Source organism: Lagenorhynchus albirostris, chromosome 15 (assembly GCF_949774975.1).
Source record: "Lagenorhynchus albirostris chromosome 15, mLagAlb1.1, whole genome shotgun sequence".
Lineage (NCBI taxonomy): Eukaryota > Metazoa > Chordata > Mammalia > Artiodactyla > Delphinidae > Lagenorhynchus > Lagenorhynchus albirostris.
Window position 1 is genome coordinate 86,934,418 of NC_083109.1, and position 21,491 is coordinate 86,955,908.

The 21,491-nt window shown below is 60.3% G+C and overlaps 1 protein-coding gene across 4 annotated transcripts in view; it reads right to left on the reverse strand.

Moving 5' to 3' along the window:
* The window catches only part of LOC132505316 (uncharacterized), a 56,252-nt gene that overhangs the window by 21,579 nt on the left and 13,182 nt on the right, over positions 1 to 21,491 (reverse strand). Inside the window, exon 4 of one of the 4 annotated variants that reach the window (XR_009535362.1) lies at positions 10,080 to 12,218. The exons of the other annotated variants lie outside the window; for them this stretch is intronic. The gene's annotated coding sequence lies outside the window, so the exon portion shown is untranslated. Of the gene's footprint in view, positions 1 to 10,079; positions 12,219 to 21,491 lie in introns of those variants that run through there. 4 annotated transcript variants of the gene reach the window in all.

A 21,491-nucleotide genomic window follows, 5' to 3' on the forward strand; every position in this document is an offset into this window, starting at 1 on the left:
CCTGGTAGAGAGCAGGCGGGGAGAGATGGGCATCCGGGACCCCTCCCCTTCCAGCCCGCCTGGGGTCCCTGGTCTTTGTTGGTGACTTAATCCCAGGCTCTGTGGAAAATACGTGGCTCCCAGGAGAAGCAATAAAACACAGACACCGGCCCCCAGGCTGAGGTGCGCAAGGAAAGGACGATTCATGAGTCTCTGTGACTCAGCTGAAGGTCGGCCTTGAGGCACTGCTCCCCCCAAGGCGGGAACTCAGCCAGCTGTCCGTCTGAGCTCCCCTCCCTTCTCCCCGCAGACGTGGGTCTGAGTTCTTCTGTGTGTGTGGAGAGGGGCCGCTCTCACCACCGCCTGCCCTGGGGCATTGCCCCATGGCCCTTGGGAGTGGCCCATGTCCTTCAAAACCCCACAAGTCACCGTGGTCCCTGTGGTCACATGGCCTCCAGGGCTCTCTCTGCTTTGCTGGGCCGGCTCCCTGATTGTTTTAGGCGTCCTCTGTGTAGCCTGGGTGTTAAGCCCTCGTTGGTTATGCGTATTGTAAATATCTCCTCTGTGTCGGGTGGTCTTATTGCTGTGTTTACGTTGTGCTTTGTCACACCAAGTTTTCTAATTTTGCTCTGGTTGGATTTATGAATATTTCCCTTCATTTTTTGTTTGTTTAAGAAGTCTTTCTCCGCCCAGAGATGGTAAAAAAGTTTTCCCTGCACACTTAGGTCTCTAACCATCGGGGTCGCATTTCATAGTGATGTGAGGTGGGGTCTCACCTGGTGATTTCGGTCTAGGGGCTGATTTCCCAGGTCCCCTTATTGCTTGAGCCCTCTTTTCCCTCTGATTAGTATAGCCACCATCCCCTTGTGATAAACGGGGTGGTTTGAGTTCCTGGAAGCCCTAGGGGAGGGGAAATGTGGAAGGGGAGAGAGACGAGTGGGCCTTGAGGGAGCAAGGAGGCCAACTGAGGTGGAGGCGGCCGGGATGCTGGGACGACGTGGCAGATGGGGGATTCCTGGGGGAGGGGCGCCGGGGATGCTAAACAGTTAAATGGGACACTTTTGAGGGATGGGCAACATTGGGATGTCTGTGTTCTGTGGTAGAAGCTTCCTTGGACCCCGAAACCTTGTGATGAGCCTCCTTTGCACACAGAAGCCTTGTGTGAGGGTCAGGCCTCCGGTGGGGGGAGGGGGGGAAAAGCACAGGCCCTGGAGTCAGGAGGCCCAGCCGCCCTGCTAGCTGAGACCCTGGCCTCCTGCAGGCTCCCCACCTGTGAAGTGGGGTCGGAGTGGAGGGCTCCCTGTCCTTGACCTCGGCCCCAGCCTCACCGTCCACCTGCTGGAGGGGGTCACCCAGTCTGCTGAGGGACCGGGGCTTGCTCAAGGCCACACAGAGTTACAAGAGAGAAGACCAGGCCTGGGACTCCGGGCTCCCAGTTGGGCCCCCCTCTCGTGCAGGACAGCTATCCCAGCCCTCGGGGAGGGGACACTCGGACCCCCTGGTGACACTGCCTCCCAATCGCCTTCCCCACCTTGGTCCCCCCCGCCCCCACCTGGCTCAGCCACCAGCTCCAGTCCTCACACCACGGTGCCCAGTGGGGCTGGCAGCTCAGACAGGAAACCAGGGGCTGCCTGGGAGGCTGGGCGGGCAGGAGTCCTGCAGCCCTGGGTTGGGGGTGTCTGCTTCCTGGGGCTTCCCTAACAAAGCACCACAGGCTGGGCGGCTTGAACAACAGAGACCGATTTTCTCCCCATCCTGGAGTCTGGACATCTGAGATCAAAGTGTCAGCAGCGCTGGCTCCTTCTGAGGCCTCTCTCCTCGGCGTGCAGATGGCTGTCTTCCCCCTGTGTCCTCCTGGGGTCGTCCCTCTGTGCGTCTGAGTACTAACCTCCTTTTCTTATAAGGACCCCAGACACACTGGATTAGGACCCACCCATGTGACCTCATTTTACCTTAATTCTCTTTAAAGGCCCCGTCTGCATACACAGTCACACGCTGAGGTGCTGTGGGTAGGGCTTCAACACCTGAAGTTGGTGGGGGACACAGTTCAGCCCATAACGGGGGGCTGGGGACGGAGAAGGGTCACGGGAGAGGATGGAGGGGGGTTCAGGGGCAGCGGGGATCTGGCCCCATTACCTGCGTTGAGCCTTTGGAGGGGTGGGTGCTCTGGGGTTCGAGAGGGCTGTGCCGGTGTGATGTCTGGGGCATGGGGCTTGCTTTGCGGGTGATGGGGGTGTCGGGGGCAGAGGACCCTCCACTGGGGCCTTGGGCAACACCCGGGGACCTTCCTGCCCCTGAGTGGGAGGCGCATGCTGTCTACCGCGGGCATCACCAGGGAAGCGCAGATTAAATCCTCAGTGAGATGCCACTTCAGAGCCGCCAGCTGGGCAAAAATTCAGGCCCGCAGAACGGAGTGTTGGTGAGAGGCTCTGGAGCAACGGGAACTCTCCCAGTGGCGGGACAGCAGATAGGCGCCAGCATTTCGGAAAGCCATGCGGCCGTTTCTCCTGGAGTTGCAACACCTGCCCGGGACCCGGCGGCTGAGCTCCTGGCCGCGCGCCTCAACCCCTCGGCCGCATGTGTTGGGACTGGCATGTGATCAAGAAGCGCGGCGAAGAGCACCGTGTGTATTTCACGGGAAATGAATGAATGGCGTTCACGCGGGAGCCCTGGCCCGCGGTTAATGTAAACAGACGATCGACGAACCAGACACAGACCGACTCGGGTAAGTCTCGGGAGGGTCATATTCGAGCAGAAAAGCAATGCTGAATGTCAGGGACTCAAGGTACCATCTATGTCAAGTTTAAACGTTGATCCTGCAGGCTGCTGGGATGTAAGCCTGTGTTGTAAACATGCAGAAACACTGTGGCACTGAGCCATGCTGAAAAAAGATCTGAGGAAAGGGCACGTGTCAGAATGTTACGTCTGCTCAGCCCGGGTGCTGGGCTCACAGGTGTTCATCGCGTCACTGTCTGCCCCTCAGCCAGTGGAGAAAGCTCCTAATTATTCCAGGAGCGGTTTGACCATTCCCAGGTCAAGCGCAGGCCCGGCTCTGCTCCAACCCCTTCTGTCTCTGTCCCGAGCAGGGCCTCTTCCCCTCGTCCCCCTGCAGCGAGGAGAGGGCTTCTCACCTGGGAGCCACAGCCCCACCCCCGCCTCAGGACACGGACTGCCTACACCAGACCTGGGTTTAAATCACACTTAGTGCCTGGGCCTCCCCAGGGCCGGCGCAGCACCCTGCTGTGTTGAGACCCTCCTGACCCGGAGGTCGCAGAGCAGCAACAACCCCAAGCCCCCCGAGGTGTGGGGAGGGTGGGACCTGGGGCAAGTAGTCCCAGGTCACAGGCCACGAGGGACGCTCAGGTGAGACGTGTCCTCATCCAGAGCAAGTCAAATGAGAGGTGGTCCCAGGTCGGTGACCCGGGAGGTCAGATGTCAGCGTGGGCCCTGGAGCCCCTTCCCCCGGGTATGTCTGCACAGGGGAGAAGGAGACAGTTGGGGGGGCAGCACCCACACGCCCAGCACTTGGGGCATTGCAGCTTGCAAAGCGCGGGGGTCTCTGGCACCTGCCCCAGAAGCCACCCGTGGGCAGAAGGAGCTGGCCATCTAGGGAGCCACGCCCACGAGAGGGGGACCAGGCTGGTGGCCAGAGAGAGGTTGCCTGCAAAGGAGGGGTGTGCTCCCATTTCACAGGTGAGAAAACTGAGGCCCCAGGAGGACACAGGACCTCCATGAGGCCACACTCAGGTGGGGAGGAACTGAGCTTGGGTCCAAACCAGGCCACTCCACCACCACCCACCACCTGCTGGGCTGGATCTCGTGCTCCTGGGTGGAGGCGACACTTCCATGTGGATGGTTCACCTCTCGGCCCTGCTCCCTTCTCAGCTCCAGCCCCCGCCTCTCCCCAGAACTTCAGATCCACTGCCCTGTCCCTAGACCTGCTCAAACGGGATGTGTTCAAACAGAGCGCCTCGTTCTCTGCTCCTCGGCAGCGGCTCAGGCCAAAACCTCTGATCATACCCTCTTCCCAGCAGCGCCCCCAAGGCCAGAACAAGTCCAGGAGCCCCAGTCCCCGCTCCAGCCAGTGGCCACACCGGGATCTCCATGTTCTCCCGCCTTCCACTCCCCAGTGAGGAGGCAGCTCCAGCCTTCAGAGCACAGATCACGCCCCTCCGCAGCTGAGCGCCCCGTGGCTTCTCACGTCCCTCCCCACCCCAGCCTACAGGGCTTCCTTTCTCTACCTCCCTGCCCTCAGTTCCTCCTGCTCCAGTGGCCACACGGGCCACATTTCTTTGTTTTTCTTTTTCAAACCTGACTTTCAATTTAATTATCTTATTACTGATAGTTTTATTTATTTATTTTTGGCTGCGTTGGGTCTTCATTGCTGCGCACAGGCTTTCTCTAGTTGCAGAGAGCAGAGGCTACTCTTCATTGCGGTGCACGGGCTTCTCGTTGCGGTGGCTTCTCTTGTTGCAGAGCACAGGCTCTAGGGGTGCGGGCTTCAGTAGTTGCAGCGCGTGGTCTCAGTAGTTGTGGCTTGCGGGCTCTAGAGCACAGGCTCAGTAGTTGTGGCGCACGGGCTTAGTTGCTCCGCGGCATGTGGGATCTTCCCAGACCAGGGAACGAACCCGTGTCCCCTGCATCGGCAGGCGGATTCTCAACCACCGCGCCACCAGGGAAGCCCACAGGCCACATTTCTGACCCACGTCTCTGATCCACCCCAGGGCCTTTGCACTTGCTCTTTCTTCTGCCTGGAAAGCTCTTCCTCCAGATCTGCACGTGGCCAAAGTCACCTCCTTTGCAGATAAAGAACCCCAGTGGACACAGGGAACAAGCCCTGATGGGAGGAGGAGTGGCCTTGTTGTCATAAAAGAGGCCTAAGTAAATGGCCACTTGGCTGGGACGGTGGAGGGGGTTCCAATCTGCTTGAGGGTCTGGATCAGGTCCACCTCTGGGGTCTCTTGTGGCCTTGAGGGGCCTCCGTTTCTCCCATTGGCAATGAAGGGGTAGACCAGATGGTCCCTCAGGGCCAGGTCTGATGGGAATGTGACATTTGGAACTGCCTTCCAGGGGACCTCCAGTCAGTCTGGCCCATCACCCCCAGGAGAAGGACGCTCGCACCGGCCAGTCAGGAGACCAAGGCCCTCGGCATGCAGGCGGAGCCAGGAATTCAGCCTCGCTCTGCCAGTTTAATCCAGCCCCGACTGGCAAAGCCCATTGCAGCTTGTCAGCCTACAGCAGGCGCCCCCAGCCCAGCCCACCTTCTCCAGCCTGGATGATGAGCAGAGCCGCTCAAGTGGATCTAAGACGCCCCTAATTGGAATCCTGACGGTTCGGAAACTAACGATACACTCAACTCATCCTTAATTGGCGTGGTGCCACTGGAGACGCAGGGCGGTGAGAGCCGAGGGCCGGCTCTGACATGAGCCATCATTAGAGCTCCTCAGGCAGTGGGGCCGGTCCCCACCCCTGCACCCCCGGCGCTGCGGCCCGGCAGACCCCCCCCCACCTCCCCAGTCTTCTCTCTGACAGCTGGGTCTGGGGCGGCTGTTTTTGAGGCTCCTAGGGGGCCCCGGGGCCTGTCCCTGCGTAGATCCCCACCCTGGGAGGCTGGTCAAATTCTGGGGTGCTGGGAGGTCTCTACTCTCCCTCATCACCAGCACTGCCTCCCTGGGTCAGCCTCAGCTGGTCTGACGGGGACCTCATTAAGTGTGTGGGGAAAGCCAACCAGAGCATCGGGCCCACGTGGCTTCCCCTGATGTAAGTTCTCAGTGCGCAGCTCCTGACCGTGTTCTGAGCCTCACGTTCCTCAAATGCAAATGGAGATAAAGTTGCTGGTTCAGTCTTTCCCCCAGCTTGTTGGCAGGCCACACTCACCGCATGGCCAGGCCCTTGGAAAGACAAAGGAGCGTCCCCTCCTTTGGGGGTGTCCAGGCTGGGCACACAGGCACGGCTAGCTCCGGACGACCAGCCAGCACAGCCCGAGTCCAGGGACAGCCCCGCACGTGGGGTCTGTGAGGAAGCCCAGAGCTGTGTCGGTGTGCTGGGACCAGGCCCTGCAGAATGGGGCTGCGAGGCGCCCTGGGAGCCGGGGACGGTGACCAGCTCCGTCAGGGAGACTCCAGCCTGGGGCCACCTGAGCTGCCTGGCGACCCTGCTCAGAACCCATGAGGTTCAGCTGGCCTGCTGCCCACTCAGGCCAGGCCCCTCTCTTCTCCCAGGGGCCCTTCTCCTCACCCTCGTCCTCAGACAGGGGCGTGAGTGGGCAGGGGTCCCCAGTGTTCCCTGGCACGGCTTCCAAGCCACATCTCTCCCCACCCCCACCCCCAGCCACACTTGTCCCCCCTGTCCCTTCATGCCAGAGGCTCTGTGGGGAAGGAGTGACTGGCAGCTCTCCAAGGACACCTGGCTCTGAACCTGCTGTTTCGTCGGCTTGGAGCACTTCCGCCATATCCCACGCCCCGGGCTCGGCTAAAGCTCCGGCCATTCTTCTTGATCACCCAGGACAGGGTGGGTTTCAGGGACCCTGCACGCGCCTCTGCAGCCCCTGGGTTCACCCCAGCAGAGGACTCATCCCTACCTGCTGGCTCGTTCTTCTCGGCCTCTGGGCCACACCACCTGGGGGCAGGAACCCTGCCAGCCCTGCACCCTCGGTTCCCTGCATAGCAGGCATGCCACACCGTTGTTGAACAGCCGGGAGAACTGTGGGATCCAGAATCCAGCAGCTCTGGGCCCTGGCTCTGCCACTTCCTGGCTGTGTGACCTTGGGCAAGTTGCTGACCTTCTCCGAGCCTGGCTACTCACCCACAAACCTGACTTACACAGTCACTGCAGCACTTCCCGAGCACGGCACACGGTGAGCGCTCAGCAAATGTATTTTAAAGTGCTCCAGCCCCTGCCTGGCACACAGTAGGTGCTCAGTACCTGTAAAGATGCTGCGGGGGCTCCAAGGGCCGCTCATCTGGCTGGGCCTCTGGTCTCTCCTGGGAACTGGAGCTCTGTGACAGGCCCCAGCCCCTGGCCAGTGCCACCAGCTGCCAGAGCAGACCAAGAGGCTGCCCTCTTGCCTCGCAGAGCCGAGGCCCCTGGGCTGCTCTGGGCTCCCCGGGGCGAGGGGGCGAGGGGGTCATTACCATGATTAACATGTCGTTTCTCATCAGACACCACCTCCCAGTACTTCTCCGCGGCTCTTAACACTGTTCCAAACTCCTGCCTTTTCTATTTCTGACTCTTTCTCTTGTTGGATTGCTCTGGCTTTGCCCTTAATAAATCTCATTTTACCCTTCTAATTAACTCAGACAAAGCCGCTCGGTTTTAATATCATGTAAATTATCAGCCATTCTGTCAGTTTACTGGTATCTGCCAAAGTTCACACATGGATCTGCCAGCCTGTCCTCTGGGTCAGAAATCCACGAGCTTCGTGGAGGCGGCCCCCAGCCCGGGTCCCGGGAGCCAAACCCAGCGCCAGCCTCGAGGGCGCCTGTCTGTCCAAATTCCCTCGCGGGGAGCAAGCAAAGCATGGGGGCGGGCCTGCGAGCGTGTGAGCGCGTGTGCGGCAGGCTGCTGGCCTCGAAGGAAGGGGCGCTGGGGTCTGGGACGAGTGAGTGGGGGAGGACAGGGAGGGGGCCGCCCCCCAAAAGGCCACGTTAGCCGAGAGTCTGGGTCCTGTGGAGCGGTGGGGAAGATGGGGGGGGAGGCCATGCCAGGGCCCCTCAAAGGCGATACTACAACCACGGACAGGGGCTTCCCTGGTGGCGCAGTGATTAAGAATCCACCTGCCAGTGCAGCGGACACGGGTTTGTGCCCTGGTTCGGGAAGATCCCACATGCCGCGGAGCAACTAAGCGCGTGCGCCACAACTGCTGAGACTGCACTCTAGAGCCCGTGCTCCATGACAAGAAAAGCCACCGCAATGAGAAGCCCGCACACCACAGCGAACAGTAGCCCCCGCTCGCGGCAACTAGACAAAGCCCACGGGCAGCAACAAAGACCCAAGGCAGACAAAAATAAAATAAATAATTTTTTTTAAAAAATAGAACTTCATTAAAAAAAAAAAACACGGGCAGAGGAGCCGGTTATGAAATCCAGATATTCAAAGAAATCAAAGGGGAGAGTGTCTCTGATGGACAGCAGGAGGCAAGGCAAGGCACCAGCGCCCGGGGTTTCAAGTGCTTAAAAGGAATTTACTATTTTTAAATAGCTAACATTTACTGAGCATTTAGCACGTGCCAGGCACTATTTTAAATACTTTACAGAGAATAATTAATATCCTTAACACCCCTGTGAAGGTAGGCATGGTGATTTTCCAACAGCTTTACTGAGATATAACTCACGCACTAATCACCCACTCGGAGCGCATAATTCGAAGGTTTTTAGTACCTGTCCAGAGGTGTGCACCCACCACCAACAGTCAATTTTAGAACATTTCCATCACCCCAGAAAGCACTCCTGCACTCCTCGGCCATCACCCCATTCCCCCACCCCTCCCAGCCCTGCTCACCACGTTTCACATAAATGGAATCACACACTCTGGGGCCTTGTGTGGAGGGCTTTTTTCACTGAGCACCACATTTTCAGATTCATCCAGGCTGAAGCACGTATCAGGACCTCAGTCCCTTTTTATTTGCTGAATAATATTCCTCTGTGTGAACAGACCACATTTTATCATCTGTTCATTGGCCGATGGACATTGGGGTTCTTTCCACCTTTTGGCTGCTGTGAATATGCTGCTGTGAACATGTGTTTCCCTTTCTTGTGGGCAAATAGCAAGGAGTGGAATTGCTGGTCGTAGGGTAATTCTGTGTTTAACCATTTGAACTGCTGGACTGCTTGAAAACGAATCGATTTTGAAGATAAGAGAAAGGAAACAAGAATGGTGCTTTAGGGCACGCGTCTGTGCTGTGTCTGGTCGGTGCCCGGAAACTGGGATTTTTTTGTCTCATTCATTTCTGTGTCCTCTGGCACCAAAGGGCCCTGTCATGGATGAGTGAGTGAGTGAATGAATGAGGTGACCCAAGGGACCTGGGAGAAGAGGAAACAGACAAAAGAGGGGAGAAGTCTTGGTTTTCCAGTCCTGAAGCCGAGCTCGGCTTGGGCACTGCCCGAGCCCATGTGCACTCAGGTGGGACCTGGAGGAGACCCCGCCGAGGGGCTCTCAGCAGTTGTTTCCTGTCGCCCGTCCACCCCGGGGCCTCGGCTTTGCTCTGGGATATCGCAGCCCAGAAGCCCCTCCTTCGCCTAAGTCACTGTCTTCCAGCCTCTCACTTTGACAACACCTCCCCACGCTGTCTGAGAGGCTGTAACAGCCTGTTAAACAACATAATGAGAGGAATAAAACCCACTGAGACGTGACCCAGCACGGCACACAAAACCTGAGGCTGCCGCGGGCGGCCTAGAGGGGTTTCGTGGGGGACGGAAGTGCGTGGCAAAGATACCACAGCCGGGACGCGGCGCCGGCGGGGGGGGGCGTGGCGGGGGCGGAGACGGCAGAGCCGGGGCGGGGCCGGGGCCTGGGGCCGGGCCGGGGCGGGGCGGGGCGGGGCGGGGCGGGGCGGGGCGGGGCGGGGCGGGGCGGGGCGGGGCCGGGGTGGGCAGTCCTCGGAGGGACCTCCCCGTCCTCTGCCTCGCAGAGGATGGGAAGCGCCGGGCTCTCCGGCTGCACCTCCTGCCTCCAAGGCCGCGGGACTGTGCTCTCAGGTGTTACACGCTGGGCCCTGGGCGCAGCCGCCTCTTGTCAACCACCCTCGCAGCCGGCAGCTTAAGCGGCTTGGGGAGGCCCCGCTCGGCCCCGCGGCCCCTCGGCCCGCGTCTATGATGCAGCAGGCCTCCTCTCGGCTGCCTGCCCCTCCGCACTACCTGCCTGAGTCCCGCTCCTGGGCAATCCGTGTGCGTCAGTGTAGCACACGGTCTTTCCCACCATCGCTATTCCTGGACCACCTGCTCTTCCAGAACCTTCCCATGAAGGGGTGGGGTCACCTGTGGCCCCTCTTTCAGCCTGGGCAGGCCTCCGATCGCCCTATGGATAGAGTGCAGCTGAGAGATGCTCTCGGTCAGCGCGGCAGCTGTAACAAATACCACAGACCCGGCGGCGTAAACAGCAGACATTTATTTCCTCTCAGCTCTGGAGGCCGAAGATCCAGGTGTGGGCAGGGTGGTTCTTCCCGAGGCCTCTCTCCTTGGCTTGCAGATGGCCGTCTTCTCCCGTGTCCTCACGTGGTCGTCCCTCCGTGTGTGTCTGTGTCCTACTCTCCCCTTCTTATTAGGACACCTGTCAGACTGGATTAGGACCCACACACATGACCTCATTTTACCTTAATTCTCTCTTTAAAGACCCCGTTCTCCACCACAATTGCATCCTGAGCTACTAGGGGTTAGGACGCCGGCGCACGAATTTGGAGGGGGCACAATTGCGCTCATAACAGATGCTGTCTGACGTCTGAGGCTGGTATCATAACAGGCGATGAGCCTGCCGCCAGAACACAGGGGTGGTGCAGTGGGGGCCGGGGGGAGGCCCACGTGGAGGGGAACCAAGGCCTCTGGCCCTCTGCCAGCACCCCCTGCCAGCCACGTGAGTGCACCATCTTGCAAGGCATCCTCCTATCGGGGACCTGCCTTCCACGGGACTGGTTCTGTGCCAGGCTCTCTACCTACACTGGCTCCTAGAGCTCCTCGAGCAGCCACAGCAGGCCTGTGAGGTGGGAGACACAACTGTCCCCATTCTGCAGGGGAGAGACTGGAGGCCCAGAGAGGGCAGGCCCCTTGCTCACGCCAGAGCAGGGCCCAGGAAAGGCTGAGCCCACACTGGTCTTAACCACTCTTGGCCAAGCATTGAATCGTGCCGCCTCAGCCTGGACAATCCTCCCCTGGCCCCAACTGGCGGGTTCCACACCTGGGCAGGTACAGGTCCAGTAGCCAGTAAACATCCCCAAGGAGTGGCGGGAAAAAATTACAAAAGTTACAAGATGACACAGCCTCCAGGAGCCCCAGGCAATGGGCTGTCGGCCCCTCATTGGCTGTTGGCCTGTGTCACCCTGGGCAGCAAGGAGGGTGGGACCCTGAGAGGTGGTGGCTTTGGGTTGCCTTGGATCTTTCCGCAAGGTTGAGGTGGGTCCCAAGGACGTTGGAGAATCCTGGCACCAGGAAGGGCTCAGGGCCAGACCCCCAGCACCCCTCTCCCTCCCTGTGGGACCTTGTGGGTCTACGTGGCTGGGAGGGCGGGTGTCACAGGGGGCTCTGGGGGTGTGCGCCCACCCCCACCTCTCTGCATTTGCTTCACGTTTTACTCCTCTCTCCGCATGGCTTCCCCCACCCCATCTCTCTTCTTTCTCTGCAAATGGACATCAGATTTCCCAGACCCCATGGGAATAAAGCTGCCCCGCAGCCACCTGCTGGGACTGACCTGATACCCCAACTGCTGATGTGATTGGTCTAGCTTAAGTCAGGTGACCGGCCCTGGTCCAGTCGTCAGGGCCCAGATGGGATGGGGGGGATGGCAGGGAAGACGTGACAGCTGGGCTCACCCTAAAACCACAGCCCGCATCAGTGTCAGCTCGGTGCCTGGACTAGACCTACCGCTCCTGCGGCCACGTCCCCTGCCCAACCTCCCACAGCAATTGGCACAGAACCGGTCACATGTGGCTTCTCCCTGGATGTCACCCAGGCGGGCCAGCAGCGCACCTCGGCTGGAGGTGCGGTGTCCAGAAGCAGGAAAGTCATGGGACTCTTGGCCGGTTGGTCAGAAAAAGGAACCTCCTGCTTGGTTCTGAGTGCCTGACTTTAGGGACATTGGCAGATCAGAACACCCCCAGGGACAGGATGGGAGGACCCGGACCCCAGCTTAGGACACACGGTTAAGGAACTGGAGGTGGTCAGCAGAAGGGGAGGATGACACCAGACAGGAGGGGGCGGTGATCTGTACATCTTCAGAGGGCAGAGCACAATCGACGGAACAGATCTGACCCGACACTGGAGAGACTTTCCCACAGCCAACCCGACCAGCATTAGATGTGGCTGCCCTCGAGGTGGTGAGCTCTCCATCACTGGTGGTATTCAAGCAGCAATAGGATAGCTGTGGGTCAGGAACATCGTACAGGGTGAGCAGTTGGCCCCCCACGCTCCCGCAGCTCTTCTCATCTGATGGCCGCCATCCAGGGCTGGCTCTGGGGAGAGAGCATCTCTTTCTCTCTAAAAATGAATCCTCACTTCTCATCATTTCTGTCATGCTGAGTCCTACAGGAACAGCTGTTAAGAAATCACATTTGTACCTTCTCAGGAGCTCTCTTGAACTTGGAGTGCAAATTAACTTCATGTGATCTGAAACATAAAAGGTCGCTTCTCCCACAGATTAAAAGCTGGGGGCTGCTTGCCAAGCTGGTGAGTGTATCAGGTCCTGCGGGGACGTCTGCGGGGAGGGCCGGGCATCCACGCTGCTGCCACGTGCACGAGCACGGCTCCGCATCGTCCTCTCTCAAGGCCGTCTGCCCCGGTCACAACGTCCGCCCAGGCTGCGGCCTCTCCATCCCTGACGGCCCTTCCAAGTGTACCGAACACCCACACGGGCGCGCGGAGCCAGGACCCTGTCCTGCTCATCTCCCTGGCTTCTTCCTGCCTATGTTGTGTCAGAAGTGGGCAGGGCACAGCCGAGGGGCCTTCAGTCTCCCCACGCCGCACCAGGGCAGAAGCCCCCAAGTTCTCGTGTGCCCCCACACCCAAAGCCCCTTGGACGCCAGAGGTCCTGGCTACTCCCCCCGACCCCCTCCCCACCTCCCTGCCTCTCCACCGTCACCAGGACCAGAACTCCCCTTTACTGCACCCCATCCAGGATTCTTGCGCCCTCGCTCCCCAGCCAGACTCAAGGACATCACTGCCAGCCCTGGCCGTTGAAATGCTAAACAGGAGTCGAGGGAACCGAGAGGATGTTCTCACTCACAGAGCCTGGCCGTCCCAACCGCTCCCCTCGCTGTGAGCTGGCTCTGCACCCTGGGCTGACCTTTCTTTCACCTGTCTGTCCTCCCCACCCAGGGGCCTCGAGGCAGCTCAGGGCTCAGCCCCAGAGGTGGGAGGCATCAAGGGAACATGAAAGGATGATTGTTTTGCTCGTGTCAGGATGCTGTACACATGAGCAGGACTGCGGGGGAGCTCACGTGGCTGGAACACGGTGGGAGGCGGAAGTGAGCTGGGCCGTGGCCTCGTGGCTAAGCATCCGGGCTCAGGTTGGACAGGTCTGCCTCGTGGGCCTCAGTTCTGTCATCCGTAAAAAGGTGAGCGTAGCCCCACGCCTGGTACCCACTGAGTGCCTGATGCGGGCTGTGGCGTGAGGGAGGAGGCCAGGGCGGGGCATGGACGCCTTTGGAGGGTCTGGAGGAGACTAGAAAGCGTGGGGCCACACCTCTGGGAAGGGCCTATGTCCTGTGTTCTCAGCCAGCTCCCTGTCACAGGTGGAAGGGGAGCATGGGCTCCCCAGCCAGTGCCCATGTGGGCTGGGGGCCACTTAGGGACAGAAGCTCACAGATTGGTTCATTTCCAATAGAAGCTGCTGACCACATGGGGTCCCTACAGGCTTTCTAGAACCTCCAAATTGGTCTTAATTTCAAATCCCAATTACTTGCTCTTAAGGAAGAGGTTGGAAGATGTAGCTGGGTCCAGGAAGATGGGTTCAGGGGACAGTCAGAGGGGTCAGTCCTGCCTGATAAGGCCCCTGGTTGCAGCCAGCCTTGGAAACAGCGGTCCAGCAGCTGCCCGCCATCACCTCATTGTAGAGGCTGCTCTGGTGAGGGGACCAGGGAGAGGTGGCCTACCCTTCCAAGGTGGAGACTCACCCCCCTCAACTGACCAGACTGGGAGCGGCCATCCGTGGAGGACTTGGGGTACAGCTGAGGGACATGGAAGCCTGGGTGGTCCTCATCCCCGGGATGGGACGTGGCTTAGACCAAAGCCCTGTCTAAAGACAGGCAGGAGGAACCCAGGGGGTGTAGTCTGCACGGGGCCATGGAAAAGGCGGAGGGATCGGAGAGCAAAGGAGCACAGGAAAAGTCGGCCAATCCCTAACGAGCCAGCGCTCTTGTTCTGGTCCCTCAGCTGACCTGAAGCCCTGACCGGGGTGGAGAAGGCTGCTGCTACTGCTGTCTCATCATCACTGCCGTCATCACAGTCATCACCATCATCATCACTGCCACCATTACCTCCATCATCACCATAAACATCATCATCATCTCCACCACCACCATCACTATCACCTCTATCATCACCATCACCGTCACCCTCATCATCACCGTCATCCCCATCACCGTCACGGTCACCACCATTGTCAGCTCATGGTCTGCGCACACTCGTTCTCCCTAGGCCTATGCACACGCCGGCTCCTCCTTCCAGAACTCTCTACACAGCTTCACCTGGAGAAGAGCTACTCACTCATTAGGTCCAAGCTGGGAGAGCTCTTCATGGACCTTCCCCCTGAGAACCCCACCCCCTGTTCTGGGCACCCACAGCCCCTCTTTCCCCATCACAGCACTGAGTGCACTAGATAGGAGCTGCTTGTTGAACGTCTGTCCCTTCAGCGAGGAGGTAAGCTCCTGGAAGGCAGCCGTGCGCACTCGCGCTCCCCAGCCCTGGAGAAGGCTCGCTCTGTAATGGGTCAACGATCAGCCACTAAGTACCCTGATGGGCTGTGTCCCTCCTCGGACCAGGCGGGCCCTGGGCCAGTGTTTCACATGCACGATTTCTACCTCTTAGAGCACCTCAGAGTTCAGGCCTTGCCTACAAGGATGCTGCCGTTCAGAGACAGGGACCGACTCACCCGGGGGTGCGCAGCGCCTCGGAGGCCGCGCCAGGATGGGAGGCCAGGCGACCCTCGCCCCGGACGCAGCGCTGCGGCTCGTTCCGCGAGGCTCCGGTTCCCAGTTCTTGACTGGGCTCCGGTCTGCACGGCCTTCCCAGCGTCACTCCAGAGCCTCCCTCGCTGATCGCTACTCCGCAGAATCCCACCCCGCACGCCCACAAGCTTGGCACAAACAGCCGTCAGCACTGCCAGCGTGGCGGCACCATCATCAGAGCCCTTCCCGGGAGCCCTGGACCAGCGCGCCCCACCCTGGCCTCTGATGGGGACCCTCAGCCACGGCCCCCTGCTCACCAGATGTCCACTCCAGCCCTGCCACCAGCCAAGGTGCTGGACCGCCCTGCGGCCGGCTTGAGAGTTCCCTGAGCCCCTGCACTCTGCTAAGTCAGGACTAAGCAGGACTGCCCCCTGCACCCTGGGGCCTGCAAAATCTGCTTCAGCAGCACCCTCCCAACAGTCCCGAGACCAGGCCTAACCCTTCTCCGTGTGTTTGGGGCGCGTGGCCGGGCAGGCCCATCCCCAAGCACCCGTCAGGCCATGAAGGCCCGGACAGCCCTGGCTTTCTGAATCTTGGGTTGTAGGGACCACACACACCGTGCACACACACGTCCACACGCGAGGCACACAGCAGCCAGGCAGAAGGCCCCCGGGTCTTTGCATCCGACACCTACTGAGCCTGCCCTGGTCCACCCCGAGGACGGCCCGCCGCCTGGCCACTCTGCTTCCCCAAACCTTGACATCAAGGGCTCCCAAGGGGGGAGAAACCCGGGGAACATAATGAATCCGGAGAACCTGCATTATTAGTTCAAACTTCTGGCTGAACTGGAGTTTACACCAGAGTCAGCCTGGCAAGGCAGCAGGGTACCAGAAGCTTCTCTCGGACTTGGGGGAATCAGGATGGGAAGGGGTCCCAGAGACCAAGTAACTGATGAGAAATGGAGGTCCGGGGTGGGGGGTCGTCCAGCATCACGCAGCCTCTCCACCTCAAATCCCCCCGGGGATGTAGCAGAAGCAGAGGGACACAGCCCTCAAGGTTGGCAAACGGCTTCCTTGCAGGAGGGCACGAGACCTCAGCACAGAACTGGGCTCCATCCCCAGTACAGCACGGCCGGAGGGACAGGGGCTGGGGGGACAGGGCCGCTCACCCCTTCTCCCCACGTGTCTGACGTCTGCCCCACTGCCTTGTGAACAATGCCCCCACCAGGAGCTTCCCGTAACCAGGGCTGTGTTTCTCTCAGCTGACACAGGAAGCGAATATTGCAGCCTAGAGGCATTTGGAGATTAGAATGCTTTAATTAATTTTTAGTGATCAATGTTCGCAAGGCCTTTTGGAGATGAAAGTCCCGCGGCCCCCACTGTGTGACTCCGCTAATGGAATAATAATCTGTATGATGGGCTAAAAACACACAGCCCAACCCCTCAGGGTCTGTGGGAAGCGCAGAGCTGCTTCCTGTCAGTGACGAGTGATACTGTCATCCGAGGAGAGAGGCTTGTCTGTGTCTTCACGGCCCTCCCCCAGGACTCAGGCCTGTTCCAGCCGGGGCGGGCAGGTGTCCTGGATGAGGAGATGCCGGTGGGGGCCGGGGGAGGGGACAGTGCAGTGAGGGGCCCTGCACCTGCCCCACCCCACCTGCTGGCCCAGGACACAGCTGCTCAGCAAATGTCAGCCTCCCATCTCACTTGTGTCCCCACCCTGCATCGTAAGGCCCTCACACAGCTGATTCCTCGTCTCCATCCCCATGGCCTGCTCGCCTCCCCGCTGCCCCAGCCCAAATGTCCCTTCATCTCCCTTCATCAGGGACTCCTCAGGCCTGCAACCCAAGCCGGCGGCCCCGTTATTCCTCCCACAAGGCTCAGCCCCCGGAGCACACATTACGGACCTGTTGTTTCCTGTTTGTTCCCTCTCCTGCTAAACGGTGGCCTTTGTGATCATGTCACCACCATATCCCCACGCCCAGCAGAGCTCCCTCCCTGTACTGATGTGCGCTGGCTGCTTGGATGGGAGGGAGGGAAGGAGGGAGGAAACAGCACCCTTGGCCTGGGGCTCCGGCCCTCTTGCTGCAGGGCGGGAGGGGGACCCTGGACCATCTCAGAAAGGCAGGAACTGGCGGAATAGCAGCGGGGGTGCCTCTGGGCTTGGGGTCTGCAGTCAATCAGGCCTCTTCTCCTGTGCGGCCCTCTGCCAGCCCTGCTAGGTGACAGCTTCCCCAGGCCCCGAGGTGCCCAGTCCGCCTGGGCTCTGGCCTTGTTCCCAGTCTCCGGAGGCCTCCTGCCTCCGCCCCGCCAGCACTCGGCCTGACCAACAGGTCCTGCTGCCCTCCTGATAACGTCCTGGGTGCCGCTGCAGGTGAGCAGAGCCCCCTGAGGCCGAGGGCTCTGACGAGCTGCACGGAGGACGGAGGACGGGACCCAGCCCCAGCCGTGGCTTCCGCTCCTTCACGGGACATCGAGCTTCCCTACCACCTGCTCTGCCAGTGCTGTGCCCCTGCCAGGGGTGCCACCCCAAGGCCATGAGCCCTCTGCGCCATAGCTTCCTATCCACTGGTCTCCTCTTCCCAGCCGAACTGGAATCCCACCTCTGCTCATCACCGTCCAGTTGACCTGGGGCCAGCCACACGCCTTCCTGAGCCTGGTTCTCTGGGGACAATATGCGGACCGCAGGGGGTGTGGTCTTCAGTGTTCAACAAGATAATATCACCGGGGCACGAAGAGAGCTCCTGGCACGTGGAAGGTGCTGGAAAATGTTGGTCAAGCCTGACTAATCTTTCTAGTCCACGGTGCCTGGAAAGGGAGGACAGACAGACAGATCGGGCTGCCTTCTCTCCAGCTGAGAGCGTGGCTCGAGTCCCACCGTTTCCAGGCAAAGTCCTACAGGTTGCACCGGAAGCTGCCACCCTCCCCACGCACCCCCCGCCCCCCCGCCGTGGCCAGGTTCCTCCTCCAGAAGAAGAAGGAATGAGGCAGAGGAGGACGAGACATTGGAGAAGTTGGCAAGTTGCAAGGGAGCGAGTGGATTTCTGAGAACCCCAGGTGCAGCTTAACCTACAAATGAACAATTATGGTGATGAGAAAGAAGGAATATTCGGTGAGGCAGCCTTGGGGGAATGGGAACTCGGCTGACGTGCAAGGAAAGGCTCGGGGAGACGGCGCGGGCGGGATTCTGCTCGGGGAGCGGGGGGCAGGGAGCGACCCGAGGAAGGTGCCCCCTCGCCAGCCTCAGCCCTCCAGGTGCCAGGGCAGGACACCCACTGCTGGCCGGCGGGTCCAGCCTGGCTGACTTAGTCACCCCCCCGTACATCACGCCCTGAGCACACACCGAGCGCCTGTGGACGCTCCCGGTGCCGTTTTCTCAGGCCCCAGCGTCCCCACCCCCGCCAGAGTCAGGGGCTCCCGGCCCCAGCCCGTGGTGGTGGGGCATCACGCCCGGCACTCTCGTGGCCGGGACTCTGGGGGAGCTGCCTGCAGGTACGGCCACAGTGGTTCTCTCCACCAAGGAGCAGTCTGTTTCCCCTCCCTTGGGTCTGGGCCAGGCCCACGACACGCTTTGCCACTGGAATGGCGTGGGATTGATGTTACCCATTCCCAAGTTTGACGTAAGGAGGCCCTGGAAGGCTCCCCCGATCGGCCCTGTCCCAGTAGGGAAGCTGGTCCAGGCTTCCGAGGGCAGGGCCCCGGGAAGGGAGCCGGCCCAGCACCACGGCCTTGGGAGGGAGACGCCCGGGCTGCTGCCGCAGGTGGGTGAGCCCTGCTACACCACAGGGAACCGCCAGCCCTTCTCTGCCTGGTCCTCTGGGAAGCCACCCGCCCCCAGCCCCAGCCCTGCCAACTTTGATCCATGTGGGCATAACCTTGGGCCCTTGGAGGCGAGTCTACGGCCCCTCTCATCACCCGCTGACAGAGCCAGGCAAGAGGCTTGCAGGAGTTCCCCGCTGAATTCTCTCTACATCCTGCGAGGGCGGCTGTGCTATTTCCCCCCATCTCCCAAGGGAGGACATTTGAGAGCTCAGGTCACAAAGCTCCTGGACGGCAGAGCCCAGACTCACACCCAGGCCACCTGTGTCCTCTGAAACCACACCCCCCTGGGCCAGACCTGAGGACCACAGCCCCGCCCTCTCCAGAGGCTTCCAGCCCCTGCTTTCACTTCTCAGGCCACTTTTGCTTCCCACCCATCCTCCCAGACCCCAGACAGCGGGCCCCCAGCTCCCCTTTCCCCCACCATCTGCCGTCGCTGCTGCTGCCTCCCTATTTGCTACGTGACCCCAAGTGTCCAGGCAACCCCTCTCTCTGCACAGCACAGCATGGTGGACCAAAGATGCTGCAAGTCCCTGCCCTCCTCCCGTTGATGTGGAGCCTGCACCCCCTCCCCTTAATCTGTGCGCTCAAGAGTGTATGGCGGGGGACCTTCCCTGGTGGTCCAGTGGTTAGGACTCCACGCTTCCACTTCAGGGGGCACGGATTGGATCCTTGACCAGGGAACTAAGATCCCACATGCCATGTGGCATGGCCACACACACACAAAAAAAGAGCGTACGGGGACTCAGACTCAGATACCTGTACACCCATGGTCACAGCACCATTATTCACCGTAGCCAAAAAGTGAAACAACCTCAAGTGACCATCAGTGGATGAATGGATAATAAAATGTGGTCCATCCACACAATGGGATATGATTCAGCCTTAAAAAGGAAGGAAATTCTGATGCCTGCTACAGCATGGAGGAACCTGGAAGACATGACGCTCAGTGATAAGCCAGCCACAGGACAAACACTGCCCCAGGTGGCCTCTCATCAACGCCATGTGGCGCAGAAGAACCGCCCACCCGAGCCCAGCCCGGATTCCTGACCCACGAAGTCATGAGCTATAGTAAAATCATTGTTGTATGGTTCGTCATACAGCAAACTGGAACACACGGTAAGACAGACAGACCATCCAGATACCGACCCAGGACACGACTGACCCTTTCCTGGGGCCCAGAGCATGCGGGCAGCTGGGGACATTCAGGTGAGTTAGAAACAAACCCTTCCCTGGGGGGCTCACGGCCTGGTGGGACAGGAGCCTGATGAGGGGTGGGACCCAGCTGGAGAAAAGGAGGGAAGGCTTCTTGGTGTGGCTGCTTTGGGCTCTGACCCAGTCAAGACTCTCTGAGCCTCAGTTTTTCCATCTGGTGTCTCCTCCTGGTGACATGAGGACCATGAGACATCCCAGGAGGAGATGGTCCAGGACACAGACATTCACCAGCACCTGATGGAGTTGGTGTAGAAATACCCCCAATACCTGGAGGAGGATGGCTTTGAGGGATGCTCCACAGTGTCGCCCAGGGCCCTGAGCAGGGGGGAGCCGCAGCCGTCCACAGGGCGACATGTACCCTTCCCTGACTCACCGCCCCCTGCCCTGAGAGGACCTCCCCATGACAGCACTCCTTCTCAGACCCTCCTCTCAGGGTTGGCTTCCAGGGAGATCCCCAAGTCTTTCCCAGAACAGCCCTGATGCCTGTCGTGCACAGGGAGGTACAGGGATGGGTGTAGAAGCAGACAGGTCTGCAGTCAGTTCTTCAGTGGAGCAGCTGTGCAGCCCCGGACAAGCTCTCTAGAGAGGTCACCTAGCCTCTCTGAGCCTTAACAAATGTCTTTAGATGGAGGGATTGGCTCCTGGGTCAGTACCAGTCTCTTCCTCGTGTGGCCCTCAGCGGTGGTCCCTGCTCTGCCCCTGGTGTGCTGTGTGACCTTGGGGGCACTCCTTCCCCTCTCTGGGCCTCAGATTCCCCCAGGTTCAGGTAAGGGATCAGCCTAAGCTGCTGAGACCCACTGAGCTCTTAGAACACAGGGTATTCGCTTAGGAAATACCACCCAGGGGGACGCTTGGCTACGGCTCTGGTTCCTCTCCTGGAAGGGATGGAAGGACAAGCCCGCTGGTTCTGGGGTGCTGCTGGGTGGGGAGCGTGGGCAGGATCTTTCCCCCGGATGCTTTGCCCACCCTGCCCTGCTCTGGGCTCCTACGTCAGCGATGGGGAAGGACGGCCAGCACTCCAGCCCTCTTGGCAATCTCGGGGCACGGCAGGTACTCCTTGGCGGGCACCCCCACCCCTCGCTCGCCTCTGCTGACCTCAGTCGCTCTCGCCTGTGACCTGGGCCCTCCAGCCCCACCCAGAACTCTTATCCTGGGTGCCTGCTCTGTGCCAGAGAGCCTGCTGGCTGGGAGGGGGGCACCCGGAGAGCGGCCCTGCCACAGGGATGGGGCCTCCCGCCTGCCCGCCCACGGCCCCAGGCACAAGCCCCAGAGTCGATGCCCAGGACGGGCTAGGAGGACACAGGACGGGGAAGAGGAACCAGCCGGCGTCTGACCCCGGGGCAGGAGAGCGGCAAACTGCCAGGTCTGCTCATCCAGGGCGGCCCCGCATCCATCCATCATTCCCAGCTGCCTGGAGAGAGAGCCCAGCTCTGGGCAGCGCGCTCTGCCGGCCCGCGGACCCCACCTGCCCTCCCTGTGACCTTGGCGCCAAGTGCACAAGTCGCAGGGGCTCGCAGACTAGGCAGCCCACCCCGGAGGCGGCAAGAGGGAAGACGGGTGTTCCCAGTTTGTGGATGGGAAAACTGAGGCTTGGGGAGGTGGATGCCTTTAGGGTCCTTCCGGGGGGATGACTGCAGGAGAGCAGGTCACCCAAACTCGTTTAGGAGTGACCA